The sequence below is a fragment of the Dasypus novemcinctus genome, chromosome 1, assembly GCF_030445035.2.
Source record: "Dasypus novemcinctus isolate mDasNov1 chromosome 1, mDasNov1.1.hap2, whole genome shotgun sequence".
Classification (NCBI taxonomy): Eukaryota; Metazoa; Chordata; class Mammalia; order Cingulata; family Dasypodidae; genus Dasypus; species Dasypus novemcinctus.
In genome coordinates this window covers 144,591,751-144,597,601 of record NC_080673.1, presented here as the reverse complement: position 1 = coordinate 144,597,601, position 5,851 = coordinate 144,591,751, and the positions used below count along the sequence as shown (strand labels likewise).

The 5,851-nt window shown below is 40.0% G+C and overlaps 1 non-coding gene across 1 annotated transcript; it reads right to left on the bottom strand.

Moving 5' to 3' along the window:
- Positions 1 to 618: 618 nt before the first annotated feature.
- Positions 619 to 725, bottom strand: LOC111763745 (U6 spliceosomal RNA). The gene has a single exon (XR_002796549.2). It is a non-coding gene; the product is annotated as a U6 spliceosomal RNA (small nuclear RNA).
- Between the last annotated feature and the right edge of the window lie 5,126 nt (positions 726 to 5,851).

Genomic DNA, 5,851 nt, shown 5'->3' with positions numbered 1-5,851 from the left:
ACTGTAAAGACAGTTCTTATTTCACCCATTTTGACCTTTGGGATTTATTTGTTATATTTCACTTTCACCACGCTTTTTACACTTTTATTTACTTTCCTGATATAATCTTCATTTCAGATTTCTTCCCAGCATCCCTCTCTTGTGTTTTCTTTTCAGGCTGTAGTACTCTCTTTAGTATTTCCTGCAAAGCCAGTCTCTTAGTTACAAACTCTCTCAGTGTCTGTTTATCTGTGAATATCCTAAACTTGCTCTCATTTTTGAAAAGCAATCTTGCCAGATATGAGATTCTTGGCTGGAAGTTTTTCTATTGCAGAATCTTAAATATATCATATCATAGCCTTCTAGCCTCCATGGTTTCTGTTGAGAAATCTGCACTTAATCTTATTGGGTATCCCTTATATGTTGTGCATCATTTTTCTTTTGCTTCTCTCAGAATTCTCTCTTTGTCTTTGGCATTTGACATTCTGATTAGTATGTGTCCTGGAGTTGGTCTATTCAGGTGGAAGAACATTGTGTTTCTTGGACATGGATAGCTATGTCCTTCAATAGGATTAGGACATTTTCCACTGCTATTTCTTCAAATATTCCATCTGTCCCTTTTCACTTTTTTCTCTGAACTAAATTATGGAATGCTTCATGAATTTGCATAGCACCCTTGTGCAGGGGCTATGCTTATCTTCTCTGTATCATTACAGTTTTAGTACATGTGATACTGAAGCAAGCACCATCTTTCTGCTTTTTGACTTTTCTTCATTTGTGTGGCTTGTAACTGTGTTGTTGTTGTTGTTTTTCTAGTTGATTTTCAGGAGCTCTTTATATGTTCTGGATGTGAGTCCCTTAAAAATACGTATTGCAAATATATTGTTGTACTATATGGCTTAGTATTTTATTCCTTTAATGTTTTTTAATTAACTAAAGGACTTAATTTTAGCATAGGCCAATTTATCATTTCCCCCTTTACAATTAGTACCTAATGCAACTTGTATTAAAAACTGCTTCTTACATGAGGATCTGAGTTTATTCTTCCATATTATTTTCCAGAAGGTTTGATTTTCCATTTCATATTTATGCCTATAAATTCCACAAAATTTATTTTTATATAAACTGTGAAGTATGGGAACAATTTACCTCTTTTCTCACTTAAAAATATCCATTTTCCCACCTTCATAATTGAAAAGATAATCCTATCTCCATTGCTCTGTAGTGTTGCTTTTATTAAAAATCAAGTGCTCTTTTAAACATCCAAAGGTTTCATTTTCTGGGCTATTGAATCTGTTTCATTGATATATTTTTCTATCCTTGTGCCAGTACCACACAGAATTATACAGATTTATAAGGTTTATAATATTGTAAGTTAAATCTTCTTACTTGTTTTTTTTTTTCCCAAGGGATTCTTGGTAATTATTGACCCTTAACCATTATATTTAAATTTCAGATTCAGTTTGTTATATTCTACACAGGTACACAAAATCTGTTGACTCTGTAGATCATATAAATCTAGCCATTCAAGAATAGAGTGTATCTCTCCATTTTTTTTTAAATTTTTTTATTGACTTTGTAATAATATTACATTAAAAATATATATGTGAGGTCCCATTCAACCCCACCCCCCCACCCTCCTCTCCCCCCCCCAACAACACTTGTTCCCATCATCATGACACATCCATTGGATTTGGTAAGTACATCTTTGGGCACCTCTGCACCTCATAGACAATGGTTCACATCATGGCCCATACTCTCTTCCATTCCATCCGGTGGGCCCTGTGAGGATTTACAATGTCCGGTGATTACCTCTGAAGCACCATCCAGGGCAGCTCCATGTCCCAAAGACGCCTCCACCTCTCATCTCTTCCTGCCTTTCCCCATACCCATCGTCCACCATGTCCACTTTTCCCAATCCAATGCCACCTCTTCTATGTGGACATTGGATTGGTTGTGTCCATTGCACCTCTATGTCAAGAGGAGGCTCAGATTCCACATGGATGCTGGATGCAATCCTCCCATTTTCAGTTGTAATCACTCTAGGCTCCATGGTATGGTGGTTGTCCTTCTTCAACTCCATCTTAGCTGAGTGTGGTAAGTCCAATAGATCAGATTGTAGGTGCTGGAGTCTGTTGAGGCTCAGGACCTGGCTATCACATTGTCAGTCCAGAGATTCAAATCCCCTAAATATATCTTAAACCCCAACATTAACTGCACCTCCAGCACATTAGCATGAAAGTCTTATGAAGGGAGATCCCATCTGAGTCCAGATTCATCACACATAAACACCATTTCCAAAGAGGGGCCATCTGCCCTGGTAGTTAACCCCATCGGCCATGACCATAACTCCCATGGGTCTCTTTAGCCCTCAAAGGAACCAATATCTGGGGGTTGTATCTGCTTTATCTGTCTCTCTGACTCTGCTCAGTTGTGCATGAGGGCAATCCTTCTGCCAGCCTCCAGACTCTTTTTTAGAAACTCGTAGCCATATAAACTAATTTCTCCTTTTCATTTCCCCCTTACTTTAGGTCAAACAGCATTTTAAAGTCATGGTATTTTATGTAGACGTGGATATTCTGCTGATCCGCATTGAAACTTCCGTATAAGGTCATTTTCCAGTTGCATCATCAGTTGGTAGTTGATAGTGGTCCCTCGGTGCCAGGGAGGCTCATCCCCGGGTGTCATGTCCCACGCTGGGGGGAAGGCATTGCATTTACATGCTGAGTTTGGCTTCGAGACTGGCCACATTTGAATAACATGAAGGCTGACAGGAGGAAATTCCCAGGCACAATGTTGCTCTAGGCCTTGTTCTTATTTTAGGTTTATCAGCTCACAAGCATAGTCATTAGCATCAGGGGCTCACTGTTGAAACCTCACTCCCTCCCGGTCCCCGCCACTGTACCTGGGAGACTGTTGCTGCTCCCCTAGGGACCACGACAGAGCACCACTGGCCAGGAACCCAGTACCCCGCCTGCTGTGGTTTTTAATTATTGCCACTATGAGTATATCCAAACATTACCATGCACCCTGGACATATGTTCTGTACAGCTCCCTGTCAGCCATATATCACCTGTCATTGGTATCCCATACCAGTATCCCTCCATTGCCATTGTTGAAACACTCTGTGATCCAGAACTCCCCGAAATTTGAAGCCCAATATAATGTCATGGTCCCTTACTAGGGAATGGCATATAGCGATGGGTTTAAAGGATAGATAAAGAACTTGGATAAAGTTAGATAAAGAACTTAGATAAAGAATGTTGACTTGAAAAAATTCCACATCCTATCTTTTTCTTTCTTTTTTTCCCCCCCCCCCTAATTATTCAGCTTTTCTTCACAGGAGTCCTAGACCACAGCAATGTATATATATAATATACAGCACTCCCACACATCCACCAGAAAACATTTTCCCTTCCACAGTGATACTCTTACTCCCTATTCATATCATATTTACTTAAAGTGATGTACAGAGTCTGAGACATTAGCTTTCTAACAAGGTAACATCTGTGCTTACATTATGGTGCATACTTTAGGATACACAGTTCTTTACATTTTTAGTTATCCTATGTTTTACATTATGGTTTACATTATCAGTCTGTCATCTCCTATATGTTATGGTGTAATATTACATGTTTTATATCCATCCTTGTGTACTCTCACGAAACTCCTCTCTTACCCCCCATTTACTTTGGTTCCACACATTTAACGTCCATTTTCCCTTCCACCTTGGTGCCCACAGTGACAGCCAACCTCCGTTTCCTGAGGAGCCACTTCCAGAGATAGATGGAATAGTGTTCAGGGCCTAACTTGCTCAACTGCCCCAATGCCCTGGGAGCCACCCTTTCTCTCGAGGGATACAGTTCCCTCTATTTGATGGCATTAGTCCTCCCCAGGATGTGGGTCCACCCCCACTCTCACTACTTGGGTTTCTACCCCATGGTGTCACCCACTCTGGCAGAATGAGCATTTAGACATTCCCCAGGAGCCCGTCCTGCATCAGACACTCCCCTCCGAGCATTCTAAACAGGTAACCCTCTTTATTATATTTTGATATGATTTTCTCGGCATTTTACTCTCCACCAACACCTGACCCTCTCCTGTGTTCGTATGCTACCCCTCCTTCCCCCCACTTTTGGGCAACGTTACCCATCCGTCCCTCCCCAGCCACCCTCAAACCCGCAAAGCCCCAACCAAAGGCAACCCCTTGCCCCCCTTTTATCTCTTCTTTGTGTTCATACTTACCACCATCTCATCTTAAATTCCACCCCTGCAGACATCGGCTCATATCCTTCCTCCACCCTCCGATTTCCTGTAAGCCTATCGTTCAGTCTCTTGCTATCTAGGGCAGCTTGTTTATTTCATATCATTGAGGTCATGTAGTATTTATCCTTCAATGTCTGGGTTGCTTCACTCAACATAAGGTTCTCAAGATTCATCCATGTTATCACATGTGTTTGTAGTGTGTTTGTTCTTACAGCCGAGTAGTATTCCATTGTGTGTATATACCACATTTTATTGATCCACTCATCTGTTGATGGGCATTTGGGTTGATTCCAACTTTTGGCGATAGTGAACAATGCTGCTATGAACATTGGTGTACATATATCGGTTTGTGTCCTTGTTTTCAGTTCTGCTGGGTATATACCCAGCAGTGGTATTGCTGGGTCATATGGCAAATCTATGGCTAGTTTTTTGAGAAACCGCCATACTGTCCTCCAGAATGGTTGGATCCTTCTGCATTCCCACCAGCAGTGGATGAGTGTTCCCCTTCCTTCACATCCTCTCCAGCACTTGTATTCTTCTGTTTTTTTCATAGCTGCCAATGTTATGGGTGTAAGATGGTATCTCATTGTAGTTTTGATTTGCATTTCCCTGATAGCTAGAGATTTGGAACATTTTTTCACGTGCTTTCTTGCCATTTGTATTTCTTCTTCAGAGAAGTGTCTGTTTAAGTCTTTTTCCCATTTTTTAAATGGGTTGTTTATCTTTTTATTTTCAAGATATATGAGTTCTTTATATATGCAAGTTATAAGTTTCTTATCAGATATATGATTGCCAAATATTTTCTCCCACTGTGTGGGCTCCCTTTTTACTTTCTTGACAAACTCCTTTGAGGTGCAGAAGGCTTTAATTTTGAGGAAGTCCCATTTATCTATTAGTTCTTTTGCTGCTCGTGCTTTTGGTGAGATATTCATAAATCCATTTCCTATTACAAGGTCCTGTAGATGTTTCCCTACACTGCTTTCTAAGGTTTTTATGGTCTTGGCTCTTATATTTAGGTCTTTGATCCATCTTGAGTTGATCTTTGTATAAGGTGTGAGATGGTAATCCTCTTTCATTCTTCTACATATGGCTATCCAGTTCTCCAGACACCATTTGTTGAATAGGCCACTCTCTCCCAGTTGAGAGGGTTTGGTGGCTTTATCGAATATTATGTGCTTGTATATGTGAGGTTCTATATCAGAGTTTTCAATTCGATTCCATTGGTCTATGTGTCTCTCCTTATGCCAATACCATGCTGTTTTCACCACCGTAGCTTTATAGTATGTTTTGAAGTCAGGTAGTGTGATTCCTCCAATTTCATTTTTCTTTTTCAGTATGTCTTTGGCTATTTGGGGTCTCTTTCCTTTCCAAATAAATTTCATAGTTAGTTTTTCTAGTTCCTTAAAGAAGGCTGCGTTGATTTTTATTGGGATTGCATTGAATGTGTAGATCAGTTTTGGTAGGATAGACATCTTAATAATGTTCAGTCTTCCTATCCATGAACAAGGAATAGTCTTCCATTTATTTAGGTCTTCTTTGATTTCCTTGAACAATCTTGTATAGTTCTCGGTGTATAAGTTCTTTACCTCTTTAGTTAAATTTATTC